The 24,789-nt window shown below is 39.7% G+C and overlaps 1 long non-coding RNA gene across 3 annotated transcripts in view; it reads left to right on the forward strand.

The window, feature by feature from the left end:
• Positions 1-7,892: 7,892 nt before the first annotated feature.
• Positions 7,893-24,789, forward strand: part of LOC124088890 (uncharacterized) — a 259,076-nt gene continuing 242,179 nt past the window's right edge. Inside the window, exon 1 of one of the 3 annotated variants that reach the window (XR_009226172.1) lies at positions 7,893-8,215. This is a non-coding gene — a long non-coding RNA (uncharacterized LOC124088890). The remainder of the gene's footprint in view (positions 8,216-24,789) is intronic. The other 2 variants (XR_009226170.1, XR_009226171.1) reach the window with 2 other exon arrangements.

Genomic DNA, 24,789 nt, shown 5'->3' on the forward strand with positions numbered 1-24,789 from the left:
CTACTATCCCCCCTCACCTCCCCTCCCATCTTCCGTCTCTACCTCATCTGCTGTTGTTCAATTCTCTCCCTTGTTCCCCCACCCTTTCCCCTCACAACCTCTTATATGTAATTTTGTGTAACATTGAGGGTCTCCTACCATTTCCATATGCTTTCCCTTCTCTCTCCCTTTCTCTCCCCCCACTCATCTTTGTTTAATGTTAATCTTTTCCTCATGCTCTTCCTCCCAGTTCTGTTCTTAGTTGCTCTCTTTATATCAAAGAAGACATTTGGCATTTGTTTTTTAAGGATTGGCTAGCTTCACTTAGCATAATCTGCTCTAATGCCATCCACTTCCCTGCAAATTCTATGATTTTGTCATTTTTTAGTGCTGTGTAATACTCCATTGTGTATAGATGCCACATTTTTTTTTATCCATTCATCTATTGAAGGGCATCTAGGTTGGTTCCACAGTCTAGCTATTGTGAATTGTGCCGCTATGATCATTGATGTGGCAGTATCCCTATAGTACGTTGTTTTAAGATCCTCAGGGAATAGTCCGAGAAGGGTGATAGCTGGGTCAAATGGTGGATCCAATTCCCAGCTTTCCCAGGAATCTCCATACTGCTTTCTAAATTGGCCGCACCAATTTGCAGTCCCACCAGCAGTGTACAAGTGTACCCTTTTCCCCACATCCTCGCCAACACTTATTGTTGTTTGACTTCATAATGGCTGCCAATCTTACTGGAGTGAGATGGTATCTTAGGGTGGTTTTGATTTGCATTTCTCTGACTGCTAGAGATGGTGAACATTTTTTCATGTACTTGTTGATTGATTGTATGTCCTCCTCTGTGAAGTGTCTGTTCAGGTCCTTGGCCCATTTGTTGATTGGGTTATTTGTTATCTTATTGTTTAATTTTTTGAGTTCTTTGTATATTCTGGATATTAGGGCTCTATCTGAAGTGTGAGGGGTAAAAATTTGTTCCCAGGATGTAGGCTCTCTATTTACCTCTCTTATTGTTTCTCTTGCTGAGAAAAAACTTTTTAGTTTAAGTAAGTCCCATTTGTTTATTCTTGTTATTAACTCTTGGGCTGTGGGCGTCCTATTAAGGAATTTGGAGCCCGACCCCACAATATGTAGATCGTAGCCAACTTTTTCTTCTATCAGAAGCAGTGTCTCTGATTTGATATCTAGCTCCTTGATCCATTTTGAGTTAACTTTTGTGCATGGCAAGAGAAAGGGATTCAGTTTCATTTTGTTGCATATGGATTTCCAATTTTCCCAGCACCATTTGTTGAAGATGCCATCCTTCCTCCATTGCATGCTTTTAGCCCCTTTATCAAATATAAGAAAGTTGTAATTTTGTGGATTGGTTTCTGTGTCCTCTATTCTGTACCATTGGTCCACCTGCCTGTTTTGGTACCAGTACCACGCTGTTTTTGTTACTATTGCTTTGTAGTACAGTTTGAACTCTGGTATCGCTATACCTCCAGATTCACACTTCCTGCTTAGAATTGCTTTTGCTATTCTGGGTCTTTTGTTTTTCCATATGAATATCATGATTGCTTTATCTATTTCTACAAGAAATGCCATTGGGATTTTGATTAGCATCGCATTAAACCTGTAGAGAACTTTGGGTAATATCGCCATTTTGATGATGTTAGTTCTGCCTATCCATGAACAGGGTATATTTTTCCATCTTCTAAGATCTTCTTCTATCTCTCTCTTTAGGGTTCTGTAGTTTTCATTGTATAAATCTTTCACCTCTTTTGTTAGGTTGATTCCCAAGTATCTTATTTTCTTTGAGGATATTGTGAATGGAGTGGTTTTCCTCATTTCCATTTCAGAAGTTTTGTTGCTGATATACAGGAATGATTTATGCATGTTGATTTTATATCCTGCCACTTTGCTGAATTCATTTATTAACTCTAGCAGTTTCTTTGTAGACCCTTTTGAGTCCGTTAAATATATTATCATGTCATCCGCAAATAGTGATAATTTAAGTTCTTCTTTTCCTATTTTTATGCCTTTAATTTCTTTTGTCTGTCTAACTGCTCTGGCTAGTATTTCAAGAACTAAATTGAATAGAAGTGGTGATAGAGGGCATCCCTGTCTTGTTCCAGATTTTAGAGGGAATGCCTTCAGTTTTTCTCCATTTAGGATGATGCTAGCCTGAGGTTTAGCATATATAGCTTTTACAATGTTGAGGTAAGTTCCTGTTATCCCTAGTTTTTCTAGTGTTTTGAACATAAAGGGATGCTATACTTTGTCGAATGCTTTTTCTGCATCTATCGAGATGATCATATGGTTCTTGTCTTTAAGTCTATTGATGTGGTGAATAGCATTTATTGATTTCCGTATATTGAACCAGCCTTGCATCCCAGGGATGAATCCTACTTGATCATGGTGCACAATTTTTTTGATATGCTTTTGTATTCGATTCACCAGGATTTTATTGAGAATTTTTGCATCCAAGTTCATTAGAGATATTGGTCTGTAGTTTTCTTTCTTTGAAGTGTCTTTGTCTGGTTTCGGAATCAGGGTGATGTTGGCCTCATAGAATGAATTTGGAAGAGCTCCTTCTTTTTCTATTTCTTGAAATAGCTTGAAAAGTATTGGTATTAATTCTTCTTTGAAGGTTTTGTAAAAGTCCGCTATATACCCATCCGGTCCTGGGCTTTTTTTGGTTGGTAGTCTTTGAAGGCCTCTTCTATTTCTTCCTTTGTTATTGGTCTGTTTAAATTGTGTGTGTCTTCCTGACTCAATCTGGGCAGATCGTATGACTTAAGAAATTTATCGATATCTTCACTATCTTCTATTTTATTGGAATATAGGGTTTCAAAATATTTTCTAATTATCTTCTGTATTTCTGTAGTGTCTGTTGTGATATTGCCTTTTTCATCCCTTATGTTAGTAATTTGAGTTCTCTCTCTTCTTCTCTTCGTTAGCATGGTTAAGGGCCTGTCGATCTTACTTATTTTTTCAAAGAACCAACTTTTAGTTTTTTCAATTTTTTCAATGGTTTTTTTTTGTTTCAATTTCATTGATTTCTGCTCTCATTTTAATTATTTCTTGTCTTCTACTACATTTGCTGTTGTTTTGCTCTTCCTTTTCTAGGTTTTTGAGGTGTAGTGTGAGTTCATTTATTTTTTGGTTTTTTCTTTTTTTGAGGAAAGAACTCCAAGAAATGAATTTCCCTCTTAAAACTGCTTTCATTGTGACCCATAGATTCCGGTATGTTGTGTCTGTATTGTCATCTGTCTCTAAGAATTTTTTTATCTCCTCCTTTATGTCTTCTGTAACCCATTGATCATTCAGTAACATATTGTTCATTTTCCATGTGATGTAGGATTTTTCCTTCCTTCTTTTATCATTGATTTCCAGTTTCATTCCATTATGATCAGATATGGTGCATGGTATTATCTCCACACCTTTATATTTACTAAGAGTTGCCCTATGGCATAATATATGGTCTATCTTTGAGTAGGATCCATGTGCTGCTGAGAAGAACATGTATCCACTTGATGATGGTTGATATATTCTATGTATGTCGGTTAAGTCTAGGTTATTGATTGTGCTATTGAGTTCTATAGTTTCTTTATTCAGCTTTTGTCTAGAGGATCTGTCTAATGGCGAGAGAGGTGTGTTGAAGTCACCCATAATTATTGTGTTGTAGTCTATTTGACTTTTGAACTTGAGGAGAGTTTGTTTTATGAACATTGCAGCTCCATTGTTTGGTGCATACAACTTGATAATTGTTATGTCTTGTTGGTGGATGGTTCCTTTTAACAGTATATAGTGTCCTTCTTTATCCCTTTTGATTAACTTAGGTTTGAAGTTGATTTTATTCGATATGAGTATGGCCACTCCTGCTTGCTTCCGAGGGCCATGTGAGTGGTATGATTTTTCCCAACCTTTTACCTTCAGCCTGTGTATGTCTTTTCCTATCATATGAGTCTCCTGAAGGCAGCATATTGTTGGATTTGTTTTTTTGATCCAGGTTACTAGCCTATGTCTCTTGATTGGTGAGTTTAGTCCATTAACGTTTAAGGTTACAATTGAAATATGATTTGTATTTCCAGTCATGTTTATTTATTTATTTATTTATTTTAGTTTGGCTAGTTTTTACTTTTTGGTTATTTTCCTCCCCCTTTACTGAGATACCTCCTACTGTTAGTTTTGGGCACTATTTTTCAATTCCTCTTCTTGTAGTATTTTGCTCAAAATGCTTTGCAGTGCTGGTTTTCTGGCTGCAAATTCTTTTAGCTTTTGTTTATCATGAAAGATTTTAATTTCATTGTCAAATCTGAAGCTTAATTTTGCTGGATACAGTATTCTTGGTTGGAATCCATTATTTTTCAGCGTTTGAAATACATCGTTCCAGGATCTTCTCGCTTTCAAAGTCTGTGATGAAAAATCAGTCGTTAAATTAATTGGTTTACCCCTGAATGTAATCTGCCTCCTTTCTCTCATAGCTTTTAATATTCTCTCCTTGTTCTGTATGTTGGCTATCTTCATAATTATATGTCTTGGAGTTGGTCTATTACAGTTTTGAATGTTTGGGGTCCTGTAGGCTTCCAGGATTTGGCAATCCATTCCATCGTTCATCTCTGGGAAGTTTTCTAGAATTATTTCATTTAATATGTTGTCCATTCCTTTGGTTTGAATCTCTATGCCTTCTTCTATCCCGATGACTCTCAAATTTGGTTTTTTTATGACATCCCATATCTCTTGAATAGATTGCTCGTGGGATTTAAGCATCTTTTCTGTGTTGACTATATTCTTTTCAAGTTGATAAACTTTGTCTTCATTATCTGATGTTCTGACTTCTACTTGATCTAGTCTATTTGTAATATTCTCGTTTGAGTTTTTAATTTGGTTTATAGTTTCCTGCATTTCTAGGATTACTGTTTGATATTTTTTTTAAGATCTCTATCTCCTGGTAAAGCTCGTTCTTTGCCATTTGAATTTGTTTGTTTAATTCATTTTCAAAATATACTTTTATTGCTTGGACTCGCTGTCTCATGTCTTCTCTAATATTCCTTTCCATCTGAGTTAGGTATGCCTTGAGTTCCTTCCCTATCCATGTTTCTGATGCTTCTAGGTCCTCCTGTAGATTTAAGTTGTCCTGCATTGTTTGTAACCCTTTTTTCCCTTGTTTTTTCATGATGTTCACGTTACTTTCCAGCTCTATTTGATTGCTGTGTTTCTGCTCTCTTCTATAGATTTGTTTTGGTTTTGTATATCTCTGTTGTCTCTCCTTTGTGGTGGTAGACTATGCCTGCTAAAGTGGATTCCGCTGGGAAGGAATTCTGACGGCCGAGCTCCAGTGATGTCACCTCTCTGCTATGGCGGGCCCCAGGCTCCTTGCCGGGGTGTCCGAATGGGGGGGTGGGACTGGACTGTCTCTGGTTGGTTTCAGCTCCCGGTCGCTGGCGGGTGGGCGGACTCCAGCAGCCCAGTCGGGTGGGCAGCCGGTGGGCAATCAGTCGCTGGCGGGCGTGCGGTCTCCAGCCGCCCAGTCGCAGGGACAACGGGCCAGCTGTCGCTGGTGGGCAGGCAGTCTCCAGCCGCCCAGTCGCGCGGGCAGCCAGCAGGCGATCGGTCGCCGGTGGGCAGGCATACCTCCCATTTTCCTAACTTTGTGGCTCTCAGCTCCCAACACCTATGGTCTGGTTTCCATGACATTCTTTCTCATCTTTTATTTGTTTTCTAGCATTTTCACAGCATGCATTATTTCATTAGCTACTTATTTATTATTTTAAAAAAATGTTTTCACCAGAATGTAAGCTCCCTGAGGGCAGGAACATGTCTTCATCACTCCTCAATTTCTGGTGCCCAAGTGAGTGTCAGATGTTGGGAGCAGGGTTTCAGGAAAGATTTGTTAATGGAGTGAATATGATGTCACTGTTAAGACTATTTTAGCTTTGCAGAGTTGCGTCAAAATTCAAGCTAGAAAAAGCCTAGCTGTATGCAGTCTCCTCCATTTCCCAGAAGAGCAAATTAAGTCCAGGGGTGAGTGTCAGCCACATGGAAGAAGACACCTGCACCTGCACCTGTACCTTGATGGCCGGGAAGTAAGGTGACTGTGGTCAGGGCACTGGGGTGGGCAGAGGGTCCCTGCCCTGTGTGTGTGTGTGTGTGTGTGTGTATGGTGGGGTGAGCTGTCTGATCTCTATGGGTCAACTGGATGAATACACATAAAATAAGAATTTTATACTCTCCTGACAAGAGGCCATGAGGTTTGGTTAGCTTCTTAGAACTCCATTTGTCTTGGGCTTCATCTAACTGCTGAAAACTTAGTTTGCTCTCATAATAGTATAAATAAACACACTGGCAACGGGGGACTCAGTTTTATTCAACCCTTAAGCAAAACCTAAAAACAAAACAATCCCCATGCCTAAGTGCTCCTCAAACCTTATAATTACAGGAAGGAAAATATGTCTCTGGAAATTGTATTTGTTCAATAGTGGGCAAAGAAACATTTTGTGCAACAAGGGCCTTAGATAAGGGGAGCCTATCATAGCAGCTCAGCACAATTGGGTCAAGTGTAGCTGGCATGGAGAGGCAATGGGTTTTCTTATCAGATCCATGGAAGCATTATTTATTAATCCAATGAGTCAATGCTAACTAGATGGGCTTTGTATTAGAGGCTGGGCACAACATGCTTCTGGAGCACTTCTATTGCCTTTGGATACTCTGGCCTCAGTGCTTTTCAAATAAAAATTGAGAGTGTGTGTGCACACATGGGTGCATGTTCGGTGGGTAAACTGTTTAATTCAAATGGGTATTTAATAATATTTATAATTTGTGCTGGTTGTGGTGGCATAGGCCTGTAATCCTAGCAGCTTAGGAGGCTGAGGCAGGAGGATCACAAATTCAAAGCCAGGTTCAGCAATGGTGAGGTGCTCAGCAACTCAGTGAGACCCCGTCTCTAAACAAAATACAAAACAGGGCTGGGGAGGTGGCTCAGTGGTTGAATGCCCCTGAGTTCAAACCCCAGTACCCACCTCCCAAATTATAATTTGAAATTTGATACCTATAAATGGTGCCCTGGAAATGTCAGATGAACAACAATTTTTTAATTATTATTTTTTTTATTTATTATTTTATTATTTTTTTAAAATATAAAAATGCCCTTCCATTACTATGTTGTCTGTATCAGCTCCTCCCCTGTTTCTTATCTTCCTCTCCCCTCTAATCCCCCCCTTTTTTTAACAGAGCAAGAGTCTTGTCTCTCAGATGTCAGAACAGTAATCTATTTTAAAAATCTCAGAATTTCAAGTCTTCTGTCATTAAACATGACAGATGGATTTAGGGAAAAGGAAAGCATTGTTTGTAGTGTGACCTAAATGTACACTAGTGCAATGTTTAGACCCAGAAGGTTGAAACTGGATTTGAACATATTTTCAGAGTGCAGTGGCATTTAGTATTTTTTAGAGAGACACAGAAAAAAAGAGACAGGGAGAGAGATGATGCATAAGTTATCAAAAAGGGTGCATTGGGGGTAAGAATTTTGTTTTATTTTAGCCAAAAGAGTAAAATCATCATGGTGGGGTTAAGATGCAGATCTGACCTGGGTTTGGAAGCTTCGTTGGGAAAGGCCTCTAGGCTGGCGTTTGGGACAGCGTGTTCTTTAAAAAGAAAGCTGTCTATTTTTCTTTTCTCCAGGGGAGCTGCAGTTTAGGGCAAGCACAAAGCTGGGAACATAACCAAGGGCAGAAAAAATTCACCCCTATGTTCTATTTGTCAGACTGACCTGCAGGTCACAACCTGAAAGTTTATAGATCGGGGAGGCCTTGTCTCTGCATAAGCATGTTTTCTGGACTTTGGCTGAAGCTAAATTCCTGACTTCTGAAAGAGGGGTGGGTGTGGACTTCCAGCAGGAATAGCCAGTGGGAAGGAAGTAATATTCATTAAGAGTGTCTCATGCAAGCCGTGCAGGCTAAGCATGCTCAGTGTAAATTCTCCTGGAGTCTGTCAAGCTATGTTTGAACTCGTTCCAGGATGCTGGATTTACTTTTTTTTTTTCCACCAGGAAGAATGCTCGATTAGACAGCATTTTGCCTTGCTTTTCTTCTCTCTCTCTCTTTCTTCCTGACTTCTTTCCACCAGAAGATTGGAAACAATATTCTTTTCTGATCAATTCAGTAATACAGTGCCCTTCAGTGTTCAGATGGGCATTTCAGTGGAGAAGAAAAGAAACTTTGCTACCTGGGAACCGAAGACTACTTAGGTCAGTAAATGCTAATAAAGTCCTGAAAAACTTATGGAGCCAGGATTTAACTTTTCTTAATGGTTAAGGTAATCTACAGCAAATTTAATTGCCTTTTCAACTCGTGGGTGTGCACCAATTTTTTTTTCACACAAAAACTATGTTTTTCATATGTTGGAGTGATTTTTAAAACACAGGGAAAATATGTCTTTTTGGCTAATTTGCATTTGAAAGAACCTCTTTTTATATGAGAGCTTTTCTCTCTCTTTACCACAAATTATGTGTTTTTTAAACAAATATTGTGGTGAGCTCTTGTAGCTATAATGGTCTGAATGTAGATGTGCTCTGTGTTATATTAATTCTTGGCTTGCATTGGTTCGGTGAAAGTTATTGCTTTTGTTGCTGCCAAAGATGAAAGGGACTTTGTTTTTTTGTGGCTGTTGTTTTTGGAACTTTTAGTGGGCTTCGAGGCTGCTTCAGGAGCCCCTTGTGAGCAGAGAGTCGCCTCTTTCCCTGTTTAATGTGTATTTTGCATGTGTAGGATTCAGCTTTTTCAGAACCTGTGTAGGAATGGAGGTTTTTTTTTTTTTTTAACTGTAGTTTTGGAGGGAAATGGTATAGAGAAAGATAGAAACAAGGTTTGTGATGAAGAGTTTAAATCAGGATACTCATGGTGAATACAAGCAAAGAATGCAAAACATACTCTGTTGGCTGTACATGCACGGATGTAGTTGAGGTTAATAACTTTAATATTTAATTTTCTTTTAAAGTAGAGCAGATTTACTCCATCAGCTGATAACACACAACATTTATTAAAGAGATGTTAGGCTCCCAGGACAAGCAAGTTTGCAAAGGCGGCCCCTTTAAAAACATCTGAGGACAGAGGTTATGAAACCACATAGCTTCCCGTAGGAACAGTGCATCCTGGGCTGAAGCAGTTTAATTTTATTCAAGAATTTTAAGAGTAAAAGGGGATTTATTTCTTTTCAAAAAAAAAAAAAAAAAAAGCACAGCCAGGCGAGGATTATTGATCAGTCAGGGATTAAATATTTGCTGGAATACAAAGCATCACATTTTATCAATGTGTAAATCAGACTGGCTGGCTATTCAGGGGATGTAAATGAAAACCCCCCAGTTTTACATAAAATCAAATGCAGCAGCACCCCTGCCCCGCACTCGCCTTCTCTGTGGCCCAGAAAGGGGTGAAAGAAGTGGGGCAGGGTGTGAAATAAGACTTAGCGAAGGAGCTGACCTTGCTCTTTTAACTTGTGTCCATCTGTTCTTACTGGGCAGCTGAAGCGGGGAGCAAAGCGGGAAGGGACCTCAGGGGAGCCACGGGAGAAGAGGCCAGACCCAGCCAGGCTGTGACCTGCTCCCCATCCTGTGATTTAGCTGGAAGGAGAGGGGCCAAGGGGATGCATCTCAATCCACTTCCTCCTGCTCCCAGGGCTTTGATGGAGTCCCAAATGCTATTCTGCTGCACCTGCCTCTGTTTTTCATAAATGAAAGTGTCTCCCCACAAGTGGACGCTGGGTTATTTGATGTAGATCAGTCCCTGAAGGGAGGGCCCAGGTAATTCAGTCTTGTTTCATTTGGGTCTTTTCTTCCCTAACATGGGACACAGATCTTGATGAGTTTAACTGAAACAATGAGCCCTTTGTGGGAGGGGAGAGCACAGTTGTCCATGAAGGTGTGTGCGAGTTTGCGTGTTTCTGTGTGTGTATGTCCATGAGTGTGTGTGCCACTCATAGTGTGGGCTCTGAGGGAAGGCATTGGTGTCTGAGGGCATTTGTCTGGGCTCAGGGATCTTTTCAATCACCTTGGCTCTGCACTGATAGGAGGTTCACATTCTGGAGAATTCCAGAGCTAGTTTTCTCTGACTGCCTGTTCCTGTACCCTGCTCCCCCCGGCTCTGTTTCCCCTTCATGACTTGTCTCTCAAAGAACAGCAGTGAAACCTTTTGAGGTACAAAGGCTATGCAAGGGGGCAGAGTATGAACAAAGACAGGCCTATTCATGTTCACATCTGGATAAAGTTTAGATTGTGACAAGGGAAAATGATGGGAGAGAAAAAGTTGTGATGTCACATTTTTTAAAAATGAATGTACTTGCCCTCCTAGAGGGCTTTCTCCCTGTTTCCATATCCTGTGCCCACTGGACTTGTGGGAAGATAGGTTTTATGTCTTTAATTATTATAACAAAGGCCAGTGGTTTGCTCCAAGTGGTGGCCAAGTTCAAACAAACCCTCAGATTCTTCAAGCTCTAGTCCAGGTCTCCACCTACCCAGGAATGGGGATAAGCTAGGGTCAGTTTCTGAGTCCTGGACTCAGTTTCCTCATTCACTTTGAGGTTTTGAGCAAAGGCAGTGGATTTATACAAAACACTTTCTCAGACTGAGCCTGCTGCGGTCTTATATCTTACATTTGAGAGGTACTTGAAACTGTTCAAGGGACTCTCTCCTCTTTCCATTTTTCTTATCTTCAACACCATCCATTAAAGCAGGTTGGGCCAGTGTTGACATCTTCCTCTGACAAATGACGAAACTGAAAGATTGAATGACTTGTTGGATCAGGTCAGGCAGAGGCTAGATAGGAATTCAGGTTGCTCAACTCAAGATATGAAATTCTACACCAACCTGAGACTCTGGGCCACTAAAGTTGAACATCAAAAGAGTCCCACAGTTCATGGAGGTGAAAGGTATGGCTGAACAGGGCTTCAGATTGTGTCAGTCCCTTTATAAAGAAGAAAAAGCAGACTGGAGAAACTGGGTACTCCACTCACAGTTGCACTTGGGGCCTTGGGAGCTGGCCTTGAATTCTGTCTCTGCAGATCCAAAGTGTGTGCACTGATGCTGTGACTAGGCACATGGGCTTCGCTGTGACTGTCTACATCTCTACCTCTGAGGATGCCACAGGGCTGCCCTGAGGATCATCCAAGATGAAGTGTGTGCTTGCAGCTTGATTGGTGAAGGTTCTTATTGTTGGTTGTGTGACATCACACAAAGTAAGCATGTTATTTTTACTGTGAATCCCCATCAGCTTGGGGGCTCAACCCTTAGATCCTCAGGGTGTTTGTGTTGATGAGTTCATAGTATCAGGTGAGTAGCACTTAGGGGATGTTTATTGAAAACAGAAACACTGTTCTAAATAATGCAGGAAGTTGACTAAGATAAGCGTCATAGCCCCCTTGCTCCAGTTCAGGGAGAAGCGAGAGGGAGGTTATCTGGGCAGATGCGTCTGAGATAAACAGTACTGTTGAGGTCAATTTCATTATCTTTGATGACCTTCAAATGCTACTGAGATTGCTTATTGGATGTCAGGAATCTCTATGCAGGGAAGGGTGAGCAGTTGGAGGTTATATTGGGCTCACAGATCTGGTAGGGACTGAAAATCAAGAGAAGGCGCATGTGCAGATGGCCTGTAGAACTTCAAGATTGTGTCTTTCTTAGACCCTTATGACCAGTGTTGACTAGGCTGCCGAGGTCACAGGTGTGTCAGCTCTGAAGCTCCTGGGTTTACCCGTGGAGTAACATTAGAAAGATCCCTTAGAGAGAGAAAGGTCAAGGGCCTGCTTCAGAGCAAATCAGTGATTTGTAGTTGTGTACTTACAGCGTACTGAGAACTATAAGAACATAGTCATGAGGCTGCAAAAACAAATGAAGGAAAGGGACACTTAGCTGGGAATATGTACTTTTAGCCAGGTGCGGTGGTGCACACGACCGTAATTCCAGGGGCGTGGGAGGCTGAGGCAGGAGGATTGTGCATTCAAAGCCAGCCTCAGCAACTTAGGCCCTAAGTAACATTGAGACCCTGTCTTGAAATAAATAAATATAAAAAGGGCTAGGGATATGGCTCAGTGGTTAGGCAATCCTGGGTTCAATCCCTGGCCCCAAACCAAACCAATCAACCAACCAACCAAACAAACAAACAAACAAACAAAAAACCCACATTGTGTGTCTAGATGAATAAATGGTATTCATGAGTGTGTGGAACACATAAATGAGGGCGGACAGAACAAGTCTGCTTACGCAGAAGCGGGAGGCAGATTTCAGGGACAGCAGCTGGTTATTAAAGATTTTAAGTGTCTACTTAAAAATTCTTAAGTTACCTCTTAGTTCAGAGTCCTCTTTCAGATGCTTCTCCATGGTCTTCATGCCCTTGTCCATGCTGGGAAAGGAAGGCCATGCCAGGGACAGGGAGGAGGAGATGCATCTTGGTTTACTGAACATCTACTACATACCAGGTATTAGCTCTATGATATTGCTTACTTTAGGAAAACCACTCCACTTGAATAGCAAGCCCAAGTTGGAACCTTTGAGCACTGTGGTGGGGATGGGGGCGAGGAATGTCAAATGGAGCAGCTGCTCTGAAAAACAATACGGTGGTTCCTCAAAAATAAAAAATAAAATACAATCTAGATATTTCACGTCTAGCTTATGTAAATATGGCTTTTTACTTTTCATTCTTTTCTGTTTTTATTTTGCATAAAGGTCCTTAAAAGTTTTGCACTTTCAGAATACAGAACCTTGGTAACTGTTAGGTAGTATCATGTAGTGAAAGTTGGATTTAGGGTAAAATCACTGGAATGGTAGAATGGACTAACATAATGATTTTGAATACATTATTTTGCTTCACTGTGCCTCAGTTTCCATATTTGAGGTTGTCAATCACAATTTACTCAGGTGGGATGATCAGATCTGCTATTCAACATTTTACCTGTGGTCAACAGTACCATTTTGTACAGTTAAAAATTTAAAAAATAAAAATATTAAAGGAGAAGATCCCGTGTCTCACCACAAGAAAATAAAGTTAATGAAATAATCAAATATATATATATATATATATTTTTTTTTTTTTTGATGCTGGGTATTGAACCCAGGGCCTTGTGCATGCAAGGCAAGCAATCTATGAACTGAGCTATATCCACAGCCCTCAAATATAGCTATTTTTGATAATTAATCCTGTTCTATAAATGTGAATTTTCACTTTTATTCTTCTGATTATCTTGGTGTTTTCTGGTAGGTTCTAGTGCATTCATCTTTCCTGTTCTGAAAAAGGCTTTCTCCTTAATTTACTTAGATGGAAGAAAGCATGACCAACTTAGCAACTCTTGTATCAGAGTAGTTAAAACCCTTTCATTGCCCAAATTAACTACATTTCCTGAATTATTGAAAGATGGAAAGCTAGGGAAAGATAGAGATATTAGATAGAAATCACAGCCAGAGCAGAGTTTGGTTGATCATAAGATGTTCCTATATAAGAAGAAATGAATAACAAACCAGGTTAAACAAATTGTTGACATACATGTATTTCCCTCATTGTCCCTGAGAAGATGGGAGAACTATCACCTTCATTAGGGTGGCTACGTTTGGGGGAAAAAAAAGAAAGGAGGAGGAGGAAGAGGAGGAGGAGGAGGAGGAGGAGGAGGAGGAGAAGAAGAAGAAGAAGAAGAAGAAGAAGAAGAAGAAGAAGAAGAAGAAGAAGAAGAAGAAGAAGAAGAAGAAGAAGAAGAAAATAACAGGTTGGCAAGAATGTGGAGAAGTTGGAACCTTTGAACACTATGTCAAATGGAGCAACTACTCTGCAAAACAATATGGTGGTTCCTCAAAAATAAAAAATAAAATGGCCACATGATCTAGCAATTTTATATCTGGCCATATCCCCACAGAGCTGAAAGCAGGTCTTAAAAAGATATTCATGCACCCATGTTCTTAGCAGCATTAGTCACAGTGGCTGAAAGGTAGAAGCAGTCCAAGTACTTATCAAGGGATAAACGGATAAACAAAACATGGTCTGTCCCTACAATGGAATATTCTTCAGTCTTAAAAAGGAAGGAATTCCTGATACATGCTGCAATATGGATGTCATCACTTGAGGACATTATGCTCAGTGAAATAAGCCAGTCACAAAAGGACAAATACTACAGGATTCTATTTATATGAACAGTCTTGAGTAGTCAACCTCATGGAAACAAAGTAGAATAGTGGTTGCCAGGGGCCATGGGAAGGGCAACTGAACAGTTATGGTTAATAGGTGGTTTCAGCTGGGGAAGATGAAAAAGTTCTATGGATGGATGGTAGTGTTGGTTCCACAACAATGTGAATGTAATGTATTTAATGCCCCTGGCCTGTAGATTTAAAATGTTTAAACTGGTAAATTTTATGTTACATGTAGTTTAATAGGCTCTTGATACGTAGCAACAGAGATTTGAGAATTTCTGTTTACAAGGAGATTGGGGCACATTCAACCTGTGTTTTGCGTAGAGAGCCCCTGATTTTTAACTTAGGCTGTTTATGAGGGTGCACTTGGCAGCTGCTAGAGACTGAGAGCACTGGAAGCCATCCTGAGCATCTCTTTTTGCTAGACATCATGTCTTTTCAGTCAGATTAAATTTTCATCAGAACCCCCTTTGTGAAATATCAGTGGTGGGTACTTTGTGGAACTCAAGAGAAACTAGAAAGCCCCTCATAATCAGGCAGAGGGAGGGAAGGAAAGCAACCAGCGTTTATTGAGCACCTATTTTTTAAACTGGGTACTCATGTCTATCATTCACTTCATCTTCACAATCGCCTCTAAGGCAGATTTCATATCACCATTCTGTAAACACATCTTTCCCATATGAAGTGGGACTAGAACCCAGGTCTAAAGCCTGGGGTTTCCAACACATCCTGGCTTAGGAAATGAATGATCAATTAAGCTACTCTAACAGCTTTGTATTAGAGTAGTGAAAACCCCTTCATTGCCCAAATTAACTACATTTCCTGAATTAATGAAAGATGGAAAAGACAGAGACATTAGACAGAAATCACAGCCAGAGCAGACTTTGGTTGATCATAAGATGTTCCTGCAGAAGAAGAAATGAATAACTAACCAGGCTAAACAATGGCTGAGGAATCCCATCTCTTCAGTCACCCCTCCAGGTGACTCCTCCCTGGCTTTGCCATCAGCGGCCACAAAAGGGAGGTTTTCCTGGGGCAGACATATGCCCCCGCCACACTCAGCTCAGGGCCTCCCAGGGCTTCCTGGGGACCCCCGCATTTGCATACACAATTCTAGCATCATTTTTCTTTCTCACTAATACTCGGACAGCCACATTCAGCCTTTGTGAGGAAATTGGTCAGGTGTTGGGGACGTCTTTTCCTGCAGGCCCGTCTGGGGTTCAGGTGTTGGGATAACCGGGCACCCGAGCGGGGGGCCCCTCCCTGGAAGGCGGTTCCCAGGCTCCTTTGTTTAGTTTGTGTACAGCCATCAGTGCAGCGCTCCTTCTGCTTCGGCTGCCGGCGAATCCCATCTTCTCTATTGATTTCCCACACAACGTTTACTGCTCTCCAAGGTGTGACCTGTACCTCGAGCTAATTTATTTCTGTCACAGCTGCAGGATTTAGGAATGAAGCGAGGGGGTGGGGAGCAGCGGGACAGGAGGGAGGGAAGCTGGGGAGGGAGCGACGTGTCCAAGATGTGAGAAATAAATTCAGCATTGGAGCCCCCGACCAGCATGCCTGCAGCTCTTGGGGGCAGTTCTGTGCACACGGCAAGGGGACTTTATTTGAAAATCTGCTCAGTAAGATGGAAGCCACAGCCGTGGGGTTTCAGAAGGCCAGGAATTAGAGCAGGGCCCCATGGGGATGGAAAAGCAAGGAAAGAATGTGTTTGAAAATAATGTCTTGACTGTTCAGGGCCAATCTCCATATTGAGCAGTATGTGGTCGTTTTTTTTTTTTTTTCTTTCTTTCTTTTTTAATGAAATGATAGAACTTCTAGGGGCAGGGAGGCGACTAGTGAAGTCACATTCTCTTCTTCATTATGGGATTTTTAACAACGGGGCATTCGTGTGTCAGTCCCTGAAACTGCATTTACCATGAGTGACATGTGAGATATTAAATCAAACAACTTTGACATCAACCTCCCTATCCTCTATGCCTAGAACATACCAAGTTAGCCTTTTCAGGGTCTGATTTTATTAGATAGTTATTTGATTTTCCACTTCATTTTTACCTTTGAAAACAACTTAGAAAATCTGGCCATAAACTTATGCAGGAAGGATGAAGATTACTACTTTTGTCTGGGTAGTACTCACACTTTTTTTTTTTAGTGGGTAAATAGATCATATTTGAATGGCATTTCATAGTTTTCTTAAATGTACATAACTTTATTTCATCTTCTTAATAATGCTGTTTTCAGTAATGGTTGAAGAAATGCTGGCTCATTAACCAGTCTGCTGCCTTGTTAAGGTCACATGACTCATAAATGGAAAAACAGGCTGGGGCTTCTGATTCCAGAGGCAGGTTGCATTTCAAGGCATCCAGTGGTGCAGAGGACATTGTCTTTACCAAGATGACCCACCACTGTGTAGCAGAAATCTCGAGAGTAAAAGGCATGGTAGTCAAAACTTGCCCAACCACTTAGAAAGGCACTGAGGGAATGAATCAGAATTGACCCAGACGACTAAACTTCCACTTATGTGATTTATGCCAAGGTCACTCCATCCAGGTGAGATGAAGCCTCAGAGAGAGGGGTGAGACATTTACTAGTGGCTTGCTCTCCCTCCTTCCCATATACATCCTAAGCCTCACCCCAACATTCAGATATTCTTATGCTCTTTTTTATTTTTGGTACCTGGAATTGAACCCAGGGACACTCAACTACGGAGCCACATCCCCAGCCCTTTTTTCATTTTTTATTTTGGGACAGGGTCTTGATAAGTTTCTTAGGCCTTACTCAGTTGCAAAGGCTGATTTTGAACTTAAGATCCTCCTGCCTCAGCCTCCCAAGCCGCTGGGATTATGGGCATGCGCCGCCGAGACCAGCCCTGTCAATCTTTATAAGGGCTAAAAAAATAAATCACCAATCCTTATCTGTTACCATCAGTGATCATTTACTCTGGGGTTGGGTGTTGGAATAGCAGTTAGTTGTGAGGCTGGCTCAGGAGTTCACGTCTGTAAATTCCAGGTACTTGAAGGTCCTTTTCAGTTTCCTTCACATGATGTACAATGGGCTTCTGTCTTGTTAGTGCAAAAACACAATGGTGGGCCAGTGGGCCTCCTACAACTGGGGCCGTATGTCCCTGTACCAGACTCTGGGGAAGAGCCCATTTTGTCTTAACTAATGGCCAGGCACCCACCTCAGAGCTCAGTAGTTCAAATGAAGAGGTCCCAGACAGACCTGAGTCATTTCCTTTTCCATGACAGTATCACAGAAAGACTTCTTCCCACCATCTTGGAGGGAACCTTTATCTCAGGAACAATTTTGAGAGGGAATGAATGTGAGCTATAAAATAATAAATGATTAAGAGAAAGTCATATTTACCTTCGTATCAACAGCATGATGCCCTGTTTTGCCGTTTCTCTTACCTGGAGCCATTTTTACTTCTCAGCTCCTTTGCTTTTGGCAAACTGATTTTGATACTTGAAGGATATTTCCTTGAAGTTAATGGTGTCGTGAAGTGGCATGGTGATGCATGGAGAACTCAGGACTTGCCCATTTTTTAAAAAACCTGAATCTACATCCTAGATTCATAATCTGTGTAGCGTAGCCTTTAAGACTCATTATCAATATCTGCATCAAGAAAATAGGTACAGTAATGTGTATCCTAACTCACAGGGTTGCTGTGAGAACCTCAGGAGGGGTTGGATGTTAAAGTGTTGTGCTAACTCAAAGCCCTGTGCATATGAAGAGAGCTTATGCAGTATTATCTGAGTTCTTCAAATGTGTCTAAAATCACTGTCCCTAGTACCTGTGTTGTTATAATGGTGGATGTCCCTGGCTGTCTCTTTAATATACATACCCTGTCTCTTTCCTACATACCCTGCAGCTGTGCCCAAAGAGTTGGTTCAACCTCATGTCTGCTCTCGTTCCTCATTGCAGGTTTGTCTGCACACCTCTATAATTCACCCCTTCCTCTCTGTAGGACTTTACCTCACTGTTCTTGAAATTTTTCTTTTCAATTTTGGAGCAAAATGGAGGTGTTGGAGTGGAGCAGTGGGCAGAGTACTCCAGCTGGGCAGGGAGCTGAGTTTCAGACATCTACAGTCTGCACATAGAACATGTTTTCTGAAATAATAATAACATAATGAGGTTTAATTCTGATAATGAAACTATGATGTATTTCTCTGCCATGATCAGTTAGGTTTTTCTAGTAGGTTAATGAGGAGATCATTTATGAAATTGTTTATTTGGGAAAGTATTTCACATATTACAAGGACTGACTTACAAATATTTAATGCTAAACCCGTTTATATGTTGAGGCATTTCTTGTCATGAATATGGAAAGTTTTCTTCCAAATTTAATTTGTAGAAATGTTTTATAATCAGTGCAGTGAATTGTGACTGTGGGTCAGTGTGGGGCACTGAATTAGCCTGGGTGCTGGGCGGTGGACACAAAGGGCAGGGTTTTCCAGTGTACTTCCTATGACACTGGACGGCTTTGCAAGCTCTTTAGGTTTGTTTCCTGGTCTTCAAAATAAGTGTGATGATCCTATTACCTGCTTTACTGGGTGGTCATTGGGAATGCTGTGTAGAATATAACAGGTTATACAAAGAAAGTTGTTCAATAGTCAGTTTAGTGCAGTATTACAGCAGAGTTCCAGTTTTTTGAACAGGCTGCTCTCTGATTGAAGACTCTTAAGGGTGTGTTAATTGATGGTAGGAAACTCAGGGAGTACTGAAAATCCATTTTATAATAAATTACATCTGGATAAGAAAAAGTTGATTAAATTGTGGTCTCTACATACAATAGACTATTATTTAGTCACAAAAAGGAATGAGGTACTGATAGATGCCACAGCCTGGATGAACCTTGATGAAAGGAGCCAGACACAAAAGACCACCTGTTGTATGACTCTGTTTATATGAAACACTCCGGATAGGTAAATCCATGGAAATGGAAAGCAGATTGGTGGTTGCCAGGACCTGGGGGAGAGAGAGGAAAGGGGAGGACCAGTTATTGGGTTTGGAATTTTCTTTTGGAGACAGAAATTTTGGAACTAGTTAGAGGTGGTGGCTGTACCACATTGTGAATGCATTAAATGCCACTGAATATTTTGTTATTAGAACATTATAATTATACATAGTACTTGGATTCATTTTGACAAAATCTTACACATGTGGAATTTGATTTCAATTCCCATTCCCTCTATTTCCCTCCCTGCCTCCCTCCCCCATTCTCCTTCCTCTCCTCTCCTTATCTTCCTTTTGTTTTTTTGTAACTTTATTTTGTTTATTTTATTTACATGTGGTGCTGAGGATGGAACCCAGGGCATCATAGTTGGAGGCAAGTTCTCTACCACTGAGCCACAACCCCAGCCCTGTTTATTTGTTTTTGATTGGTACATTCTACATATACATAAAGGTGGAATCGCCTGTGGTGCATTTATATATGATATAAAGTGGTTTTGTTAAATCCACTCCATATTTTCTCCCTTTTTTCATCCGTCCTCCTTCCCTCAGTCCTCTTCTACTCCACAGAGCTCCCGTGCATCTTTCTGATATCTGACCCGCACCCCTGCCCCGCCCATCCTTCTTTCCCTTATTTTTCTCTAGCTTCCACATATGAGAGAAAACATTTGACTCTTGATTATCTGTGGCTGGCTGACCTCCTTCAGCATGATGTTCTCCAATTCCATCTATTTACCAGAAAATACTGATCTCATATTTCTTTATCATACCACTGAATTTTATGTTATGTTCATTTCATTCACATCACTTCAAAAATACTATTAACCTCCCCCTAAAATCTCTGAAGACTGTACAATAAGCCTTATATAGTGTAAAGAAAGTCTCCCCTACTTCTTTCCATTTTTTTCTGACTTTTGTAGCCCCCTCTGAGCCCCTTGGTATGACATGCCTTCAAGAGTATTCAAGTGCTGTTTGAGACTTGATTTTTTTGCTTTTATTCTTTTCTTTATTCATACACGTGTTCATTCAGTGGGTGCCAAGGTGAACGGTAATTAATATGTGGCCCAGGACAGGACAGGAGATGGCCCTGTGGTGCAGTTTTGGCAGGCACCTGAACCTTTCTGGTTACGGAGACATCAACTAGATTATTTCTTGGGACTCTTTTCAATTTTAAAGTTCTCAACTTAAGAAATGTGAAATGAATCATGAGAGTTCCTTTAACTATTCTGCCAGCTAATTTCTCAGGTTCTTTTACTTGAAATTCATTTATCAAACCAACCTAGACAGACAGAAAAAATAAATTACACTCTGAATTACCCTCTCCTTTTTTTTTTTTTCATTAGACTTCAATAATGAGGAGAAAATTTATCTCCATGCCAGTTGTGGAACTTCTTTGACCACGGGAAACCTTTCTTCATGTTTCTCAAGATGAAATAAATGTCCAAAACAAGAAAGTATTGATATACTTCTGAAGTTTTAAGAGCATCAACATGATTTTTTTTTGCTTTAATTTTAATACGTGAGAGAATATAGACACCATGATAACTTAATAGCCCATCAAAACACGAGATTCAAGGGTTGTTTAGCATTTCCATGATAAATTGCTATTTTTAGAAGCTTATGTAACCAAACAAAGAATGTGTTCTTGGCGATGACCACGAAGACAAGTTATTATTGTGGGAGGGACAAAGGAATCTGAGCTGCTTACCAGAGGCAGAGCCAATTGCAGAGGATGTTTTAGAGTGCGCCCTTTCTGTGCGGCCTCCATTTTCTGCAATCAGGATAATGTGGTGCATTTCAGGGCCATTTTCATTTCTGAAGTGCTCTTTCATCATTAGCTAATAAATACCCATCAATGAATTTTCCTCCCTGTCTTGGAAGTTGGAGGGGGAGGGGGAAAAAAGGAAGGAGGCAATCGCTGTCTGTTTCGTAAGTATTATCCCCTTCTGGGCTCCCCCTCTGGTGCTTCTAATGGAAACAAAAATAATCAGACTTGCCTGTTTGAAAGGACGGAGACTACCTACCATTCTTTCCATACAGAACACCTGGAAATTCGCATCAGATGTTAATGACCTTCAGTAACTACCCAGCCATAGAAGGGAGGCCTTCTTAGTAGTCTCCCATTACTAAGCCTTGCTCTGTTCTGTGCCTCCTGAGGACAGTTCACTGGGTGGACACCCTGGGCCCTCTTCCTCAGGAAGCTATGTGTGGTGCAGTTGAACTGGGGGTGCTGGTGTCTGAGCCTGGGTGTCCAGCAGAGGAGCTCACACTCCATTTTCTAGGATCTGAAAGTTAGGACTTGGGAATTCTCTCTCCTTTTATATTTTCATGCTGCTTCTCCCCTGCATCTTCTTCATTCCGTTTAGATTTTTTTCCCCATAGTTTACGTGGTATTGAACTACAGCTGACCCTAGATTCTTTTGCCTGCACTTGGGTTTTGAGGAAAGGCAATTTAGTTTATAGCATAAGGGCAAGCATTACAGGGTTTCTGCTGCCTTGTTGTCTGTGATAGTGTTATCCAATAGAAATAAAATGCACACCACAATGTGAACCATATAGATAACAAATTTTATGGTGACCATATTAAAAAAAGTATAAACAGGTGAAATTAATTTAAATACTGTATTTTATTTAAATCAATATATCAAAAATATCGTCGCATAATCTATGTAAAAGCTATTCATGAGATAGTGTACATTTTTTTGGTAAGTCTGTAAATTTTTTTATTTTTTATTTTTTTAAATCTTTTTATTTGTTTTAATTAGTTATACATGACAGTAGAATGCATTTATGTACTTTGATATATCATATATAGATGGGATATAATTTCTCATTTTTCTGAGTGTACATGTTGCAGAATCATATTGGTCATGTAGTCACATATATACATACAGTACTAATGTCTGTTTTATTCTACTATCTTTCCTATCCCCATATATACTCCCCTCCCCTCCCCTCCCATCACTTCCCTCTACCTAATCTAAGGTAATGCTATTCTTCCCTAGTGTCCCCTGCCTTATTGTGAATTAGCATCCACATATTAGAAGAGTCATTTGGCCTATGGTTTTGTGGGATTGGCTTGTTTCGCTTAGCATGATATTTTCCAACTCCAATTATTTACTGGCAAATGCCATTCTCACTCCTCTTTAAAGCTGAATAATACTACATTAAGTATATATACCACATTTTCTTTATCCATTCATCTATTGAGGGACACCTAGTCTAGCTATTGTGAATTAAGCTGCTATAAACATTGATGTGGCTGCGTCACTATAGTATGCTGATTTTAAGTCCTTTGATTTTAAGACAGGGAGTGGGATAGCTGGGTCAAATGTGTGGTTCCATTCCCAGTTTTCTGAGGAATCTCCATACTGCTTTCCATAGTGGTTGCACCAATTTTCAGTCCCACCAGCAATGTATGAGTGTACCTTTTTCCCCATCCTCACCAACATTTATTGTTGCCTATATTTTTGATGATTGCCATTTTGATAAGAGTGAGATGAAATCTTAGAGTAGTTTTGATTTGCATTTCTCTTACTAGAGATGTTGAAAACTTTTTCATATATTTGTTGATCAGTTGTATTTCTTCTTCTGTGAAGTGTTTGCTCAGTTCCTTAGACCATTTATTGATTGGGTTATTTGTTTTTTTCATGTTTAAGTTTTCTGAGTTCTTTATATATCCTAGAAATTAATGCTTTGTCAGAAATGCATGTGGTAAAGATTTTCTCCAAATCTGCAGGCTCTCTCCTCATGTTATTAATTGTTTTCTTTGCTGAGAAGAAGCTTTTTAATTTGAATCTATCCCATTTATTGATTCTTGATTTTACTTCTTGTACTTTAGGAGTCTTATTAAGGAAGTCAGATCTTAGGCTGAAGTAGTGAAGATTTGGGCCTATTTTTTCTTCTATTAGGTGAAGTGCTCTATTCTAGTGCCTAAGTCTTTCATCCACTTTGAGTTGATTTTTGTGTAGATTGAGAGATAAACGTTTAATTTCATTTTGATACATATGGATTTCCAGTTTTACCAGAACCGTTGGTTGAATAGGCTATCTTTTCTCCAGTGAATGTTTTTGGCCCCCTTGTCTAGAATGAGATAACCATATTTATGTGGCTTTGTCTCTGTGTCCTCTATTTTGTACCATTGGTCGATGAGTCAATTTTGGTGCCAATACCCTGCTGTACTTGTCACTATAGCTCTGTAGTATAGTTTAAGGTCTGGTATTATGATGCCTTCTGCTTCACTTTTCTTGCTAAGTATTGCTCTAGCTATTCTGGGTCTCTTATTTTTACAAATAAATTTCATGATTGCCTTTTGTATATCTATGAAGAATGTCATTGGGATTTTAATAGGAATTTCATTAAATCTGTATAACACTTTTGGTAGTATGACCATTTTGACAATAATAATTCTGCCTATCCAGGAGCATGAGAGGTTTTTCCATCTTCTGAGGTTTTCTTCAATTTCTTTCTTTAGTGTATAGAATATTTCAACCATCAACAAACAAATATACTTTCTTCTCAGCAGCACATGGCTCCTTCTCTAAAATAGGCCATATCCTATGCCACAAAGCAATTCTTAGTAAATACAAAAAAACCCAGATAATACCCTGCATTCTATCAGACCACAGTAGAATGAAATTAGAAATCAATGATAAAATTTTTTAAAAAATAGAAGCTACTGTAACAAATAGAGAATAAATAATACACAATTGAATGATTAATTGATATTAGAAGAAATCAGGATGAAATTAAAAAAATCATAGACGTAAATGAGAACACTGATATATCAAAATCTTTGGGATACTATGAAGGCAGTTCTAAGAGGAAAATATTTTGCATCGAGTGCATTCATTAAAAGAATAAAAAGTCAACAAATAAATGACCTAACACTGCATCTTAAAGCCCTAGAAAAAGAAAAACAAATCACCTCCAAAAGCAGTAGAAGATAGGAAATAAATAATATCAGAGATGAAATTAATGAAATTGAAATAAAAGATACAATTGAAAAAAATAAAAAGTTGGTTCTTTGAAAAAATAAATAAATAAAATAGATAAGCCCCTGTCCATGCTAACGAAGAGAAAAAAAGAGAAAACTCAAATTACTAAAATACAAGATAAAGAAGGAAATATCACAATGGACATGTCTGAAATACAGAAGATAATTAGATACTATTTTGAAAATTTATACTCTAATAAAATAGAAAATATGAAAGACAATGACAAATTTCTAGAGACATATGACGTACCCAAACTGAATGAGGAGGTCATACACAATTCGATTTAAAGAGATCAATTTCAAGTAATGAAATAGAAAACGCCATCAAAAGTCTACTAACTAAGAAAAGCCAAGGGCCAGATGGATTCTCAGCCAAATTATAAGAGACTTTCAAAGAAGAATTAACACCAATACTCCTCAAAGTATTCCATGAAATAGAAAAGGAGGAAACCCTTCCAGACTCATTCTATGAGGCTACTATCACCCTGATACCAAAACCAGACAAAAACACATCAAGGAAAGAAAACTTCAGACCAATATCTCTGATGAACATAGATGCAAAAATTCTCAATAAAATTCTGGAAAATTACATACAAAAACATATTAAAAAGATAGTGCACTATGATCAAGTGGGATTCATCCCAGGGATGCAGGGTTGGTTCAACATAACAGAAATCAATAAAAGTAATTCATCATATTAATAAGACTT

Source organism: Marmota monax, unplaced genomic scaffold, assembly GCF_021218885.2.
Source record: "Marmota monax isolate L192 unplaced genomic scaffold, Marmota_monax_Labrador192_F-V1.1 WCK01_AAM20220418_F8-fsc00081, whole genome shotgun sequence".
NCBI classification, from domain to species: Eukaryota; Metazoa; Chordata; class Mammalia; order Rodentia; family Sciuridae; genus Marmota; species Marmota monax.